This window comes from Mauremys reevesii, linkage group 26 (genome assembly GCF_016161935.1).
Source record: "Mauremys reevesii isolate NIE-2019 linkage group 26, ASM1616193v1, whole genome shotgun sequence".
NCBI lineage: Eukaryota > Metazoa > Chordata > Testudines > Geoemydidae > Mauremys > Mauremys reevesii.
The window spans coordinates 10,118,190-10,135,983 of record NC_052648.1 but is presented as its reverse complement, the minus strand read 5'-3'; the positions used below and the strand labels follow the sequence as shown (position 1 = coordinate 10,135,983).

At 51.7% G+C, this 17,794-nt stretch overlaps 1 protein-coding gene across 1 annotated transcript in view; it reads right to left on the bottom strand.

Moving 5' to 3' along the window:
* Positions 1-14,538, bottom strand: part of LINGO3 (leucine rich repeat and Ig domain containing 3) — a 108,134-nt gene extending 93,596 nt beyond the window's left edge. The window contains exon 1 of the mRNA XM_039515261.1: positions 14,397-14,538. The gene's annotated coding sequence lies outside the window, so the exon portion shown is untranslated. The remainder of the gene's footprint in view (positions 1-14,396) is intronic.
* Between the last annotated feature and the right edge of the window lie 3,256 nt (positions 14,539-17,794).

Sequence of the window (17,794 nt, the reverse complement as noted above, 5' to 3'; positions counted from 1 at the left end):
ACACAGAATACGAAGTGCACTGTGCTCACTTTATATTATTATTTTTATTATATATTATATACACACACACACACACACACACAGTAAAAATGCTAAACAAAAGAAATAGTATTTTTCAGTTCACCTCATGCAAGTACTGAAGTACAATCCCTTTATCATGAAAGTGTAATTTACAAATGCAGATTTTTTTTTGGTTACATAACTGCACTCAAAAACAAAACAGCGTAAAACTTTAGAGCCTACAAATCCACTCAGTCCTACTTCTTATTCTGCCAATTGCTAAGACAAACAAGTTTGTTTACATTTGCAGGAGATAATGCTGCTCACTTCTTATATTTACAATGTCACCTGAAAGCAGTTTTTTTGGTACACAATTCTACATTTGTAAGTTACACTTTCATGGTAAAGAGATTGCTCTGCAGTACTTGTATGAGGTGAATTGAAATATATATATATATTTACAGTGCAAATATTTGTAATAAAAAATAAACATGAGCACTGTACACTTTCTATTCTGTGTTGTAACTGAAATTAATATATTTGAAAATGTAGTAAACATCCAAAAATATTTAAAATAAATGGTATTCTATTGTTTAACAGCGCGATTAATTGCGATTAATTCTTTTAATCACGCGATTACTTTTTTTAATCGCTCGACAGCCCTAATTTCTAGTTTTCTTTTCCTGCAAGCAAAAACCTGAGGCTTCAGGTTAAAATTCTCTCTCATTAACTCACTGTCGCTTATTAAAAACTAAGACTTTGGAGAGCTTGATACAGAAATCTGTCTTAGCTCTTACTAACACGGGTTTGCCCCCACGGGCTATGGATGACGGCCACGGGCTATGGATGACGGCTGACTCACCGGGCAGTTCCAAGGTTAAAAGTGTGATTTGCTACGGCTTGAGCTAAAACGCCCCGGCACGGTAGTCTGGGGCTACGTTACAGACTCTCATCCTCTGTGAATCGGCACAGAATGGGACCTGTAACACACACCCAGCCAGTTATGTGTGCACACCGGTTGTTAAGGTCGGCACGTCTTAGTTCTTAATATTTGTTTAGCCCCGAGAGCATGCTCAGCACTGAGGTGTTATTGTAGGGTTGCTCCTGGAGGCTAGGGACCCTCCCGATGGTTTTGTCGTTGAAGAGCTCCTCAGAAGGGCCGTATCTGCCAGTTTGCTCTCGGCAGGTTATTACTGAGGGTTGGGATGCACACGGGGGTTTGTTATTGTAGGGTTGCTCACAAAGGCCGGACACGTGGCATTAATGATAAAGGAGCACTGAAGTATTTGGTCCTTTCAAACCTTGCCCAGGAAGTCAGTGGCAGACCCAGGAGCAAAACCCAGGCGTCCTGCGCTAACCACTCGGCCACAGTCTCTGCCGTCGCCCTATACCTGAAATCTACAATAGCTAAACATCCCTTGCAGGCCCCAATCCACGGGAAAGATGCCCGTCATTTGTTCCGCGGGGGGAGGGAAAAGTCAGCGCACTGATGGCTCCTGGGATTGGGAACTGAATAAGGCCCCTCTCCGAGGCCTTCGGCTTGTACCCATTTCAGGATATTCCTGTCTGCGTTCAGGGGCCTTTGGAAATGAGCTGGGAACTTTAGTTCAGTTCCCCGTCCCCTGGGGCCAGGATTCTTCTGGGCAGCCTCAGCAGGGGCGGGAGGCCAGAGACTGTGTGTGGTCCATGGAGATCTGCTTCCCCACTGGCCCCTAGAAATGGCCCCTGTGAGTCAGGATTGCAGTTCCCTGTTCTGGGAATAGAAAGAGGATGTCACTCTCCAGGGCCGGTTGCCAATCTGGCCCCTTTCGCCCGCCACGAGTAAAGACGTGTATTGCAGCGATAGCCACGGCCGATTTAGGATGTCACAGCTGCCACTCAGCTCTGCTTGGAACTGAATGGCCAGGCAGCAGCAGAACTGCTGTAACACACAGGGGCCTGGCCACTCGAGCCCAAGGAGGATCTTTGCTGGTGCTGACAGCGCAGGGCCTAGGATACACAGCAGAGCAGTTCTGATTCCACCCAGCGGAGGGCAAGGGTGGCACATACCCAGCATTCCATTCATGACTCGATCCTATTGTCTTAAATTAACAAGAGTAACCCAGAGCCCCACACCTGCTGAGGGCGCAGTAACAGCTGCCTGTGAGGAGAACCTGGAAACCTCTCTCCCAGAGAAGGGCTGAGGTCTGAGCAAGCAGCGGGGACGTCTGCACCGCCGGCCCGGGGCAGCGCCGCGGCGGGGACGTCTGCACCGCCGGCCCGGGGCAGCGCCGCGGCGGGGACGTCTGCACCGCCGGCCCGGGGCCTGATTGCAACTCCCGCAGACTTACCCCAAGCTAGCTTTAATCGAGCTAATGCAGGCACTGGAACAGTGAAGCCGTGGGCAGCACAGGAGTTAGTGCGGAGTAGCCACCTGAAGAATTATCCAGAGCTCCAGGTGGGCTTGTCCAGCCCCTTCTGCAGTGGCTTCACTGCTCTGGTACTGATCTAGCTAGACGGGGATGGCTAAACTGGCTGCAATCGTAGTGTAGACATACCCTGTATCTGTCGTGGTGGAGACTGCACATTCCAACCAGAGTAGCTGTGCGGCTTCGGGCAGCTAAAGATCAAGGCAGGGACAGGGCGGGGGGCTCATTCACTCATTGGCTGCCGTGCAGCCAGAGTGACAGGCGCTGGACTTTCAACTGGGGAGCTCTGCTCGGCCTGCGCTGGGCACGAATAGGGTGACCAGATGTCCCGATTTTATAGGGACTGTCCCGATTTTTGGGTCTTTTTCTTATATAGGCTCCTATTACCCCCAATCCCCGGTCCCGATTTTTCACACTTGCTGTCTGGTCACCCTACACATGAGAGAGGTTTGCTGCAGATTGCGACGGTTGTGAAAAATTCAGAGGGAAAGAGAAAAAAAAACCCAAAACCAATAAAAGAGAATTTGGCCCAGGGAGAGCGAGGGACGCTGTGAAGCCCAGCCTGCTCCCGGAATGCCTACAGGCTGACGGCTCTTTTGGAAGCAGCGAGAGGCTCTTGGAGCTGATTGGCAAAGCTGCTGTGAAGACACCTTTGAGCGGCAGTGCTGGGGAGGGGCCTAATAAGGGAGACGAACCTGGCTGAACGCCGGACATGGCCACAAATATGGAAATCCCATCGGCCCAGGTGGGAGCTTGCAGAGGCATGGAGCTGGCTTGCCGCACTAGAAGTGGAACGGAAGAAGGATTTATTATTTTTTAAATGCCGTGAGTGGCATGGGAAGTAACAGCTTGATGAAGACAGAGCTTTCTTATCTCATCGAGCTGCCAAGCCCAGAGGGGAAACCCGGCACTTCCCCTCTTGTGTTAGGGGTTTGTTGAGCAACGACAGTGTGGCTGGCGTTGTTCAAACAGGAGGGCAATGCAACAGCCTGCGGTCTCCTTGGGGTAGCTAAGTACAGCTAAGATTTCTGCATTCAACCTTCCATCTGCCTGTAACACAGTCCTCTCTCCCGCACGCGTCTATTGATAGGAGTTCTATTAAAACCAAATCCTTACGTGTGTGTGTGTAATATCTGTGTGTGTGCGCGTGTGTGTGTGAGAGAGAGAGCGATCACACACACACACACACGCAGTGTAAAGTCTCTCCCCATCTATACTGTCTGGGCCAGGTTCTGCTCTCAGCTACGCCAGTGCAAATCTGCACCAAGGAGACGAAGGTCCATGGATTTGCCCCACGTTCACCCTGCTGTAAACGAGAGCAGAATTGGACCCCGTCTATCTAGCAGGTAGATCTTCCCAGCAGCGACTGAGCGCGTGCTGTGGACAGCATGGCCTAGCATATACAGCAGTGTGTGTGGAGGGAAAACGTCCGGGTTCGATTCCTGGCTCTGCTACCATCTAGCTGTGTGATGGTGCAAGTTGCTTATCTCTGTTCCCCCGCCTTGAAATGGGGAGGCATAACACCACCTGCCTCAGAGAGAGGCTTAGTGAGTATTTGTAAAGCTCTTTGGGCTCCTCTGATGAGAGATGCTATTTCTTAGCTCCTACATATTAGCCAAAGGCTATTTAACCCACTTCCCAGTGTAATTCCTGCAGATCCCTGAGCATCGTTCTTCCGCTCTGCCTAGGATATCCCTTAAGGAATCAAACATGAGAAGCAGTGCGCTCTGGGACTGATGCACTCCTTAGGCCTGGTGCAGAAAACCAAGCTGGATACCCTCCCCTCGGGGCAGGACTTCCAGCAACGCCACTTTTAGGACACTGACATGATTAAGGAGAGAAACATACGAGGCTGTCGTAGCCCACCCAGAAGTGCTTCCAGAAGTGCAGCTCCACTAGATCCCTACGGAAAAGGATAAATGGACACAAGTCAGATATTAGGAATGGCAATATATAAAAACCTGTAGGAGAACACTTCAGCCTTCCCGGCCACACAATAGCAGATTTATAGCTGAGAGCAAAACCTGGCCCAGACAGTATAGATAGGAAGAGACTTTACTGTGTGTGTGTGTGTGTGTGTGTGTGTGTGTAATCTCTCTCTCACACACACACACACGGACACACACAGAGATATTACACACACGCAAAAAAACTTCAGGACCACAGTTCAAAGAGAAACTGCTGCGCTTCCGTTCATTTGCAAATTTGACACCATCAGCTCAGGATTAAACAAAGACTGTGAATGGCTTGCCAACTACAAAAGCAGTTTCTCCTCCCTTGGTGTTCACACCTCAGCTGCTAGAAGAGGGCCTCATCCTCCCTGATTGAACTAACCTCGTTATCTCCAGACTGATTCTGGCCTGCATATTTATACCTGCCTCTGGAAATTTCCATTACATGGTCTGACGAAGTGGGTATTCATCCACGAAAGCTCATGCTCCAATACATCTGTTAGTCTATAAGGTGCCACAGGACTCTGTTGCTTTTTACAGATCCAGGCTAACACGGAGACCCCTCTGATACTAGATCCCCTGAGCCTCTCCTGGGGGGCTGATCACATTTTCCTCAGGGACTTAGAGAACGCAGACAAATCCATGTGCTGCAGAAACAGACAATCACTAACTAGATCCTGTGCACAATGAGACAGGACGAGAACCTGGGCCTTTCCATTCCAGAGACACATGCCTCCACCACCACCTTTGCCAAAGGAGATCTCTCCGTGGGCAGCAGTAACAGGGCTCTGATGCTGTCTGTCAGACAGCCACTAGGAGACAATAGCACATCCTGGCAGACACGCAGGGCTTTGCAGCAACTGCACCCACGGGCAGCTGACATTGCTTATGTCGAACATGTAGCCTCCTGTTCTGGGTGCACTCGCAGTCCTGGGAGTCAATCCTTGCAGAAGCATTTCCTTTGTCTATAAAGGTGAACTGTACCGAAGCGCCTGAAAAACAGCCTCCCACAAAACTCAACCGGTAAAGCCCAGAAGTCAAATCAGTGCTCCTAACACAGCCAGCCAGAGCCGGTGCTGTCACCTTTTCAAGATTTATTACTTTCCTTTGTCTTTCTTCATATCTCCACTTTAAACATTTCTCTCCCTTGCCTATTTGGTTTGCTGTCCCTCTGCCGCTTGCTCCACTACCCTTTCTTCACCACACAATGTCTCTGCACCTTGGGCGTCTGTAATTAATTCACAGTAATACGTTGCACTTCAATAGCTCTTTTCATGCAAGCATCTCAAAGTGCTTTACAAACATTCATTCATTAGGACTCCCGGCCCTCCTAGGACAGAGGTAGAGACGTATTATCCTCTCCCTATTAAAAGAGGAGCATCGGTCATTAATCAAGGGGCTGGTTGGTACAAGAGCAGTGTAAACGTGCGGGACTCACCCCTGTGGCGCCTCCTGCTGGTCATCTCAGGGAGTTAGTTCTTTTCCAGCCTGGGCCCCCTCTGCAGGCGTGTCCCTCCCGGACCCCAGTGCCCCTTTCCCCTGGGGATCTGCCCCTGGCAGTACCCCCACAGTCTCCGTGGGTCTCCCCTCTCTGGGAAACCCCCACCCTCTAATCCCCACCTCGACTCAGTCTGGGCTCCTGCCAGTCCCTGGGGCAGACTGCAGTGGAAAAGCCACTCATCATAGGCAAAGGGGGTTCGGACCTTTGGCTTCCTCTGCCTCCCCGTACCTCTATGGGCCTGGGACCAGGCCCTGCAGCCTGGGGAGTCGCCAGCCTGGAGCTCCCCTGCTCCTCTGGCCTTTCCCCAGCCCTGCTTCACTCCCAGTGCCCTTCCTGCAGGCAGCCAGGCCCTGCTCTCTCCCGGCCTGGAGAGAGACTTCTCCCGGGCCTCTGGCTCACGGCCTTTTTATCCAGGCCAGCTGGGGCCTGACTAGGGCGTGGTCCAGCTGCGGTCGCTTCCCCAAGCAGCCCAGTTTAGCAGCTCCCAGCCACCACCTTCTCCCAGGGCTGACTTTAACCCTTTTTCTGCAGGAGTGGGGGAGCCGCCCCACTACAAGCAGTGAATGGAGAAGCACAAAAAAGGCAGTTAGAGTGGCTAGCCAATTGGACAAGAATATGTATGACACCACAGAGCAAGAACTATTACATCCATTGTACAGGCAGGGAAACCGAGGCACATAGTGAAGTGACTTGCCCCAGGTCACACAGTGAATCAGTGGCAGAGCTGGAACCAAGGATATTTCCCTGCTCAGTCACAATGCTCCTCTTTTTTAACTCTGTAGAGAGATTTGGGATACAGGCTGACAGCAGACGCTACAGAAAATTCAAGTCACCAGGACATAGGGTGACCAGACGTCCTGATATTTGGGTGGCTGTCCTGCGTCCTGACCGATCTTAGCTCGGGATGCAATTTGTCCCGATATTTCACTCTGCCGGCAGCACTGTGGGTTTTTTTCTCCACCAGCGGACACCCCCCGCCCCCCACGTGTCCTGATATTTTCTTTGTCTCATCTGGTCACCCTACCAGGACAGCATCAGGTCCTTGATAGGTACATATGGAAAAATCACTGCAAATATTAAAGAATCCAGTTCAAGACGTCAGCGCTGATATTCAAAGATCTCCATAGGACTGGCCCTCGGTAGGCGAGAGGTCACTTTCCTCTCACGCTACAGCCTCCCACGGCAGCTGTGATCCAGCAGAACGACACCATCAACGACTCGCAAATTTTACGAGACAGAACTTGCTTAGCGACTGGACCAAGATGGTCACGGGGGACCACGAGAGAGCACAAACATCGCCCGGCTCAATCCAAAGGCTACACCACACACACTATCAACGACGCCAACCGCGAAGAGTTGTCGAGAGACAGCTACAAGTTTCAGACAATTTGAAATAGCAAGGAGGGTGCTCAGTGACGGTGGGCACGATATAAAAACCCAAACAGATCGGAAGTCAGTGGCAGCACAGCTCATCACTGCACCGATATTCCAGACTGCTCGCAGTGGTCTGTTCATTTTGCCCAGTGTTCCCCCGCATCAAAAAAAAGAGACTTCCTGAAATAGACAAGTGTCTCAGCAATGAGACAGGCTCAGAGAACACGCCACAAACTCCCAGAGACAGATTGGGGAGTGCTGGATTGAGCAGGAGTTATTCACAGGCCAAGGAAAAATAGATTAGCAGAGGCCACATTGATTGCACAGAAGGACAAGGGCATCTGGATGTATTTGCGCTTGGTATTTAAGGACTGGAAATTGATCTTATTGAAATCAGCTTCCAAATTAAATGTTTAATTCAGGCCTGTATCATGGCTTAGAGGGGGGACTGCAGTGATTAGTTATAGGGCCTCAGAGCAATAGATACATCGCTAATAAAGCCAGACATTTCCAAGCAAACTTTAAAAATGCCTATTCCAGTTTCAATATCTCCAGAAGCTTAACATAAGAATGGCCAGCCTGGGTCAGACCAACGGTCCATCTAGCCCAGTATCCTGTGTTCCGACAGCGGACAATGCCAAATATTTCAGAAGGAATGAACAGAACAGGGCACTCTTGAGTGATCTCCTGTCATCCAGTCCTAGCTTCTGGCCATCAGAGGTTTAGGGACACCCAGAGCATGAGGTTGCACCCCTAAACATCATGGCCAATAGCCATTGATGGACCCATCCTCCATGAACTTATCCAATTCTTTTTTTGAACCCAGTTATACGTTTGGCCTTCACTCTGGCAAGGAGTTCCACAGGTTGACTGCATTAAGTATATTGGTGTGAAGCCTGCTGCCTATTAATATCACAGGATGACCCCTGGTTCTTGTGTTATGTGAAGGGGTAAATAACACTTCCTTAGCCATTTTCTCCACATCATTCGTGATTCCATAGACCTCTCTCATATTCCCCCTTAGTGGTCTCTTTTCTAAACTGAACAGTCCCGGTCTTTTTAATCTCTCCTCCTTCAAAGGCTGTTCTATCCCCCTACTCTTTTGCTGCCCTTCTCTGTACCTTTTCCAATTCTAATATTTCCTTTTTGAGATGGGGCAACCAGAACTGCACACAGTATTCAAGGCACCATGGATTTATAGAATCGCATTATGGTATTTTCTGGCTTATTAGCTATCCCTTTCCTAATGGCTTCTAACGTTCTGTTCGCTTTTCTGACTGCTGCTGCACACTGAGCAGATATTTTCAAAGAACCATCTACGATGACTCCACGGTCTCTTTCTTGAGTGGTAATAGGATAACGGAGAACACGGCTAGTGCTTTACCCAGAGAAAAGTGGTAGGGGGTCTGGTTGGACTCTGGCTGGGAAGTAGAGACCTGCCACGACTGGGTCCCAAGTACCTCCTGAGAGATGCTGGGCACTCCCGATGCTGAGGGCCCGGCGCATCTTGCGGGAAGCTCAGCCCACCCACTGGAAAGCATGGGAACGGCCCACAGACTTTCCAACCCATAGCACAGAAAATTCTTGTCGTAATTTTGAGGCTGAGTAAATTCTGCTCTCAGCGACACTGAAGCCAGATGAGTTGCACCAGCGTTAATGGGAGAAGAATTCTGGCTCATTGAACTTAATTTACTCACTGCTGCAATCCCAAGTGTTCAAAAATCATGAATCATCCCCTAAAAAAATCATGGGATTGGCTTAAAATCTTGTGGTTTTTTTTTAAAGAAATAATAAATTTGGGGCCCTTTTTATTTGTCTTCTGGTTTTTGAGCCTGCTGGGCACGCTCCCGGCACAGGTTTCAGGCTTTTCTTTGCAACCGCCATGGCTGCAGTTTAACTTTTTCGTTTTGAAAGGAAAGCGGTGATTCTCCTGCAATCTTATGGGGCCTTAAAACAGACATCAAACATCCTGAGATTCGCAATAAGAACACAATTGTTGGCCACACGTGAAAAATTCCCTTCATTCCTCTATATTGGAACCCCAGAGCCAACCCCTCACTCTTTGCTGCAGCTTGGATCTATAATTCATCTCTCTGTGCCGTCTCTTTTCCAGCGGCTGTTTCTCTCTCCCACCCCACTCTGCTGAGGTCTTAATGAGCACCATAGAAATGTCTATGAATACCTAAATTAGATTAAATTAAACCAAATCAATCAACAGGCTGTCAAACTGGCAGCTTCCTATCGGATTTTTAATTATCCTTATACAATCGTATTGAAGGACACGGTTCATATTTCTTGTATTGAATTAACTCTTTTGCATATCTACATGTAGTCATCAGACTCGCTTTTGTATCACACGGCTGTCTGCATTAAGCCCGCAATAGCTTGGCCTTTTCGAGTTAATAAAAATAAAGTCATACTTAGCACGATCTCTTTGTTATGTTTGTACAGCACCTAGCACAGTGGGGAGGCAGCTGCTAGGCACCCCCACAATTCAAATAATCAATCATCATTACCCTCATTTTATGCAGGGGTAACTGAAGCACAGAGAGGTTAAGTAACTGGCCCAAGGTGATAAAGGAAAGGTAGTGTCAGACACGGGAATAGAACCCAAGAGTTCTACCTCTTTGCCCACTGGGCCAGAATGCATGAAATGCGCAATCACAAAATGGTCACAGTAAGTCACAACTAAAAAAGCAGCGGGGTCAAAGTACCATGAGGCTGGCTGGCTTCATTTTTAAGGCCAATAGAAGCCGACATTTCAGCTTCAAAGATGAGCTAGTGTCGCATGGAAAAACCGGTTCTGTCTAGGGGCAGTTCCGTTTTCTGGGTGGTTGTTTGGTATCTTTTTCCTCCCTTTGACTTTTATTAATAGAACCATTGAAAGGAAAATGGGATTTCCCTTTCTTAAGAGGTTATTCTCTTCTACTGCTTCTTTCTCCCAACTGAGATCAGACAAGGGAGGACCAGAAAGGGCTCCACTGATTCATTCACAAGGGAATTCCCAACCTGGACGAGATTAACGGGCTGGCCCATCCAGCAGCCCGTCTCTAACAAGGCAGAATTCCAGATAATCCAGAGGAGGGTTAAAACTCTCGTACAACAATGACCAATCCACAAAATTGTGAAGTGGATCCAAACGTTTCCAAAGCTTCAGGCTAACCAGATCTACCCACAATGCACCTAATCTTGCAATTCTGTACTACGCTTTGGAGGAGACTGCTGTCAGTTTATGCCAGGGGTAGGCAACCTGTGGCACGTGAGCTGATTTTCAGTGGCACTCAACCTGCCTGGGTCCTGGCCACCGTCTGGGAGGGATCTGCATTTTAATGTAATTTTAAATGAAGCTTCTTCAACATTTTGAAAACCTTATTTACTTTACACACAACAATAGTTTAGTTCTATATTATAGACTTATAGAAAGAGAGCTTCTAAAACCGTTAACACGTATGACTGGCACGCGAAACCTTAAATCAGAATGTGAATAAATGAAGACTCGGCCCAGCACTTCTGAAAGGTTGCCGACCCCTGGTTTATGCCCATCACTCAGAGCACCCATGAGGGTGGAGCTCTGATGGGAGCGTACACAAGCTACTGGGGAGGCTCAGCACTGGTCTTGAGGTGAGGGCAGTTGGACTGCGGGGTTCCCACCGCTCAAGAAAGAGGTGCCCGACAGGGCGCGGGCACCCCAGGAGTGTGCCCGAGAAGCCAGGACTAGAGACAGTGCCTGGAAGCTGCTCAGAGCCAGCTGGCTTAGAAGGGAGGATCCCAAGGCTGGGTCCAATACACCTACCTGGTGACTGTCCACTAGGGGAGACTGAGCCAGAACTGGAGCGGGGGGGGAAACAGAGAGATTCGGTGACACATTCCCCAGGTCACACAGGGAGTCTGCCGAGGAGCCAGGAGCTGAGCCCATGTTCTCCAAGCCCCAGTCCAGTGCCTGAGCCACAAGACCATCCCCCTCCTCCCACCACAGCAAACACCACGCCACTGCTACAAACATGGTTACTCCCTGCCGCTCGGGTGTCAGACCGGCACGCTGGGGAAACAGGGACTTGGGCATCCATTGACCCCACCCCTCACTCCGTCCCTCAGTCCTGCTTTCCTAAGGCTTTTTAACACGCCTTCGGCGCGTCTCCTCAGAGCCCTTCTCAGTGAGCATCGCCACTGGATCCCAAAGGCAGAGGGGTCCTGCTCCGCACAAGGAAGGAATTCCCTGGAATTCCACATGGAGCAATTTCCTGTCCTCCCTCTTCTGCCCAAAGCTTCCCCTCCCCGCAACGTGCCTCAGGCCCAAAGAATGACCTCGGAAGCACGGGCCAAGTGCTTAGCGCAGAGGCTTGAAATGAAGCCACGTAAGGGTTCGGCCAACAGCCGTGGACTCCTCCAGCGGAGGCATGACGAGATGGACCGTGTGAGTTCCCCCTTTTCTGTGCTGCCCCATGACTAGAGACGGTGGCAGCCGGGCAAGGACCATGCTGTGGGTCATGGCTTGTAACAAGATCTGCTCATCTCCTGAGTGCCTGGCAGGACGACTCAGGAAACTGCCTGGCGGCAGATGGAGATGACAGGAGGCACATTCTCCCTGCTGGCCACACAACCCACTCCCTTTCCCCAGAGCCAGCCTGCTTGGAGTCCCATGTGGACTCAGCCAGGCCTGAAGGAAGGCAGGGGGAGGTCGCATGGGGTCAGAACCCTCCACTCGCTCTGCCCCACATGGAAAAAGCAACTCAGCTCCCGACTTCTTCCCTGCTGGAGACCCAGATGAGAGTGGACTCCTGCTCCTCTCCACACCGTCAGCATGGGTGTTCTTCAAACCTCCAGCCCTTTCTGCCCCGCCTCCAGCGTTTCAGGGAAAATCTTTCCACAACAGGAGGGAAGAGGCTGGTTCAAACTTGATTTGGTCCGGCAGGGCTAGGGACGGGCACCTCCCAGAGCCAGCGGGTTTACAAACCTTCCGGCTGCTTTTTTCCCCCCTCGGGGGACGCCGCCAAACTTTTCATCCAGCTGCTCCCCACAACAGAGTCCTCGTATTAAAAAACAACCACTCCCAGACAAAAACCCAAGCACCAAAAACTCACCCAAGGCAGCCGACAAATGTGTGCGCTCTCTGATAGCCCTAGAATGCACCTGAACTAGGCTGGCAGAGATGGGCTTCATAGGCCGGCAGTGTACGTGTGGCCATGTCTCCCTCTAGCGGCTGGCTCCAGCCAGCTAGGTCAAAGCAAAGGAGCTATTTATTTAGCTCCAGGGGTAGGGGAGTTTTGGTGCAGCAGGTCTCATTGTGGCGTAGGTGACCACAGGGCTGCACATGGTTACCCTGTTGTCTGCAGTCATTTATCCAGTCGTGTCTCTCTTTCTCTCCTCCCTTTTGTTCAGCATCTGTCTGTCTCTCACACTATATTGGATTTTCAGTCTCTGCTTTTTTTCCTCTTCCTCTAGGGCAGGGGTGGGCAACCTTTCAGAAGTGCTGGGCCGAGTCTTCATTTATTCACTCTGATTTAAGGTTTCGCGCGCCAGTCATACATGTTAACATTTGTAGAAAGTCTTTCTTTAAGTCTATAATATAGAACTAAACTATTGTTGTATGTAAAGTAAATAAGGTTTTTAAAATGTTTAAGAAGCTTCATTTAAAATTAAATTAAAATCAAGAGTCTCCTGGACTGGTGGCCACTGAAAATCAGCTCGTGTGCCGAAGCCATAGGTTGCCTACCCCTGCTTTAGGGACACCGCTTCTCACAGCCTCCCCCACTTGAAACACAATCCCACAACACTGATGTTGAAACTGAATCTAGGATATTTGAGTGGAAGCGTTCGCCTACCTTTAAAATAAAGGGGCTTTTTTTTTTCTTTTAAGAAAAGGAGGAGGAAGGGAGCAGACAGACTCTGGGGGGCAGGGAATTGGAAAGGGTTCAAAAAAGAGATACAATAATGATTTGTGGGCTGGAAAACATGCCTTATAGTGAAACACTTAAGCAGCTCAGTCAGTGTAGTTTACCCAAGGTCAAGAGGGGATGCGAGGATGGTCTACAAGGACTCACACGGGGAAGAGATTTCTGGTAGCAGACTGCTCTGTAATCTAGCAGGAAAAGGCGTAATGAGAGTCAAGGGTTGGAAGATGAAGCTAGACTACTTCAGGCTAGAAAGAAGGTGCAGATTTTGTTAGCAGCAGGGGGAATTAACGGCTGGAACCACTCTTCTAGGAACATGGTGGATTCTCCATCCCTGGAAGCCTTTAAAGCTAGCCTGGGTGTCTCTGTCCCCCCCACAAACAAACAAAAAACCTGCTACAGTTCAAAGAGAAGCTTTGGGATTGTTGCAGAAGTTTGTCTGGCCTGTCCTGTGCAGGAGGTCAGACGCGATGACCCTAACGGTCCCTTCTGGCCTTAACATCGGAGCCCAGCTCTCAGCTCACTTTCCATGCAAACTAGACTGGCCAAAGCCCTGGGGCCACACTCCAGAGCACACTCCTGTCCTGCCCCCACGGGAGGGGGCACGATGAACCCTGCTTAGGGCAGAGGAGGGGGCCTGGCGAGCTGTGCAGGCCGGAGAGGGCTCATTTCTGACCACAGCCAGGAGGATGTGATGAGGCCCCTGCCCGTCGTGCTGAAGGGGGTCCCCTGACAGCAGCGTCTGGGCGGGGAGGTGGGGGGCAGCGGGGAAGTGATGCCTCACACAGAGGCTGGAGGCGCAGAGCAGGGGCAGAGGACAGGGGCGGTGGTGGGGAAAGAGCAGAGGAGAAACAGAAGAATGGGAGAGAGCAGGAGGGGAGGATGGAGAGGATGGGGAGGGGGAGGACGGACACCAGACCTGCTGCAATACCCAGCCATGCCCAGGTGGACAGACCCCAAGGCACCGGCTGCTCCCTGCTCTCCCCCCCCCCCCCACTGCCAGGGGGCCAGCCGGTTGTTTGAACCCCATTTCCCCCCGGCTGGTGCAGGCAGCGCCGGGCACCTGGGGCTGGGGGGCTCCTCTCCAAGGCCCTGGGCAGCTGGCCCGGCTCGCCCAGAGCCCCCCAGACACCCACCGCCGGCGCTTGCCCGCAGGCCCGCATGCAGCGGGCAAGGCGAGCCCCGGGCACGCTGCTGGGCAGAGCTCGCCAGCCGCCAAGACCCGCGGGTCCCCTCCCGCCCCCAGACCCGGCCAGGACCCCGCACTCACCGCGGCGGCTCGCCCGGGCAGGGGCCGGAGGCTGGGCTCGCAGGGAGGAGAGACGCCCGGATCCCCGGACTGCAGCCCCCGCCTCTCCCCGGCTGCTCTGGGCTCCAGCCCCGGCCGTGGCGCGGCGGGAGGGTCCCGCGGCTCCCCCCGCTGCCGAGCCCGGCGAGCCCCGCCAGCCAGAACTTCTCCGCAGGTGTCAGGGATCCTCGCAAAAGTCCCCAGCCGCTGCTGGGCGAGCGCAGAAAGGGGGCGGGCTGGCAGAGAGCCCCCCCCCCCCCGGCGGCGGGGGGCTGGATCATCCCCGCCCGCTGTGGCTGCGGGTTTGTGGGTCAATTCTCCAGCCGCCGCGGCGGGGCTGCTTGTGTGAGACATCAGGACACCCCGGCAAAGAGGCGCTTTCCTCGGCTGCCGTGTGAAGCAAAGCCAGGCTCGTAGAAATCCCGGGCAACAGGGGGAATTAGCAGGAGCAGATCTGGCCTCTTGCTCCCCCCCCCCCCAGGGGCATCTTTGCTGGGGCTGGTGCAGACTCATTGCCTAAGCTCCTTCTTTGTTATCTCCCTGTCAACACGCAGCACTGACATCATCTCTTTCACCCAGTGACCTCCAAGCACTTTACCAACCTGCCTCAGGGTCCTTACGCAGGAGGAAAGGGAGCCATGCAGAGGTTAAGGGAGTTGCCCAAGATTATGTGGTGCCTCAGTGGCAGAGCCAGGCAACCGAGCTCACCCCTGCTGCCTGCCAAGCCAATGGCAGGTCTATTCAGCCACACTTCTTCCTGCTCCGGCACCACTTAATAAGCATCTGCAGTGGGGTGATGTCCCTCCCCTCTCACTGGACAATTGTGGATTCATTCCTCAATGTCTGTCAGTCACAAACACCAGAGATTAAAAAGACCAGCCCTGCTCCCTGCCACCGCAGAATTGCGCCCACTTGTGCATTGATTGGTGTTTGGGCCAGGCGAGTTTTCAACGTGCCAAGCCAGAGGGCCTCCGCCGCTTCCCTGGGGAGATCTGGCGGGGGACACAAAGCGTGACGTTAAATTGTTCTGCAGCACCAATCCAAAGCATCGCAGCTTACCAGACCCCCTAGCAGTTAGCTTGCGTTGTCTCGCTCTCAAAGGGCAGGATCCGTGAAGCAGGCCTCAGCTGTCCGATTCCAGGTGGTGAGCTGCTGCCTGGGGATTGCTAAACTGACAGGTGTCCCAGTGCAGCTTGGATGGAGGTGCCGGTCTCTGAGAGAGGGGCAGGGCTTCACCCATGCCTGTCGTCCACCTCTCCCCTTGCCTGATTTAGGCAGGGGGCTGCAGTGCCGGCTTCTGTGGATGGCATTCTTAGGCACTTACCTTTCCCCATGCAGTGCACAGGGGCCTGAGTGGGCTTTGGGGGTCACGGTGTGTTCCGGTGATTTTCTAGGTGCTGTGGCACTCACCTAAGTCCCTTCGTGGCTCCAACCCAGCATACTTTACAAAAAGGGAGTAGCCTCATTATCTCCTTTTCTAGGTGGAGCAACTGGCCAGGCAGTGACCTGCCGCAGTGATGAGGACTGGGAGGCAGGTCTGATTCCCAGGCTCGGGCCCAGTAGACCCTGCTTGCTCTTAGAATCATAGAATCTCAGGTGTGGAAGGGAGCTCAGGAGATGTCTAGTCCAACCCCCTGCTCAAAGCAGGACCAATCCCCAACTAAATCATCCCAGCCAGGGCTTTGTCAAGCCAGGCCTTGGGTGCTTTGCACCATTACTGCAGAATTCTGCCATGGGAAATGCCAGGTGTTATCACTATTTGTTGGGTGCCACTGTTTCTACGCGCCCGTCCTGTCACCCAGCTCCGCGCCTGGGCTGATGGAGAATCACGTCTTGCTCTTTGGACACTCAGACGCTGTTCATTGGCCTTGGGACGTGGCTTTATAATTTCACGGGAAAAACAGAACAGGCCCAAGTCACGTCTTTCTGTTTTCCTTTCCCCCCAGATCTCGTCCTCCTCTTGATTTGCAGGTAAAACAGTGGTGGTTTAGATACACGGGTGGGGGTTTAAAATATGTACTTCAGACAATACCGTGATGAAAATAGTTGAGCCTGTGAAAACGGAAGATACCTCCTTTCCCCGAGACACGTTTCAAAGGGCTGTGTATTCGGTGAGAGCGGGACTAACCCAAGGCTGCGGTACAGAATCACATTTCATTTCAATTCCCCGGGATGAAAAGGTGACGGTGGCTAATTTGAACCTAGTTATTAAGACCCTGTTTCAAACCTCCAAGTCAATTAATCTCTGTTCGCCTCCCCAGCCTACGGGCCTGAGGTTGTTGTTAGTAATCTGGAGCCAGGGAAATTGCTTTCACCATAAAACTCGCACTTTCTTTGCTGGAAGCAAAACCCTGATGTGATTTTGCCTGCTGGGAGAGGTTTCTATGCCTGCTGGATGTGTGATGGATGTGCCTCCCAGAAGAAAGCAGCTTAGCACAGCTGGGACTGGGACAGGCAGATTACTGACAGTAGGAGGGGCCCAGCTGGAGTCCAGCTACAGTGGTGGATCCCATTCACTGGGACATGTGTTAGCATATTTTGTATGAGGGGAAACTGAGGCACCAAGACGTGTGATCAGCCCAAGATCACAAAGGAGGCAAGTTGCAGAGTTGGGAATCGACTCTGCAACTCCTGAGGCTGAGCCATATGCTATGCCTGTTAGACACACTGATTTTCCTTGGGGAAGAGATCCTCACCTGTATACAGTATGGGATGAAGGGACCCCTGCACCATCCATCACTCTCTGCCATGGGGCCATCTTATCTCTCATTGATATTCAGTGGCAAGCAGTCAAAATGAACTGAATGCTGCAAGTCTTTGGTGCAACCCTCAATGTTCTCTACCACAGCGTGTGCACAGTATCCTTTTCAGATGCAGCCGGCTAGCACTCCACTTGCAGCTCAGATGGGTTTCGCCGTAACCCGTAATAAAATAACGGAACAAATATTACGAGACCACAAATCAGCGAACGGCGACGGAGTCACCGTTCAGGAATAAACAGCTCAGAGGTATAAAGTCAAGATCCTGCTCGCCCAAGCTGATTGCTTGTTCAGAGGGAATTGGAAAATGAGTGGGGGAGGCAATGTTTGCTAGTTGGATTTTAGTAAAGCCCATGACACAGGGTCTCATTGTGACGCAGTAGGGGCTATCTGCAGGGGGGATGGGAGAGCAGGGGATGACTTTAGGTGAGAGACAATACCTGAGCCTGTAACCTGAGCCAGGAAGGGGGGTGGGGGTGCCTGGGAAGCTGGACAAAGGGAGAGAGCCTGCTGGAGAGGTTTTTGGTTTCAGTTTTGGGCTGGCTGGGAAGAGGCAGGGACCCCCAAGATCCTTGCCCCACAGAGGGACCTGGCTGAGGGGTCCTGGTTGTACCTACAAGC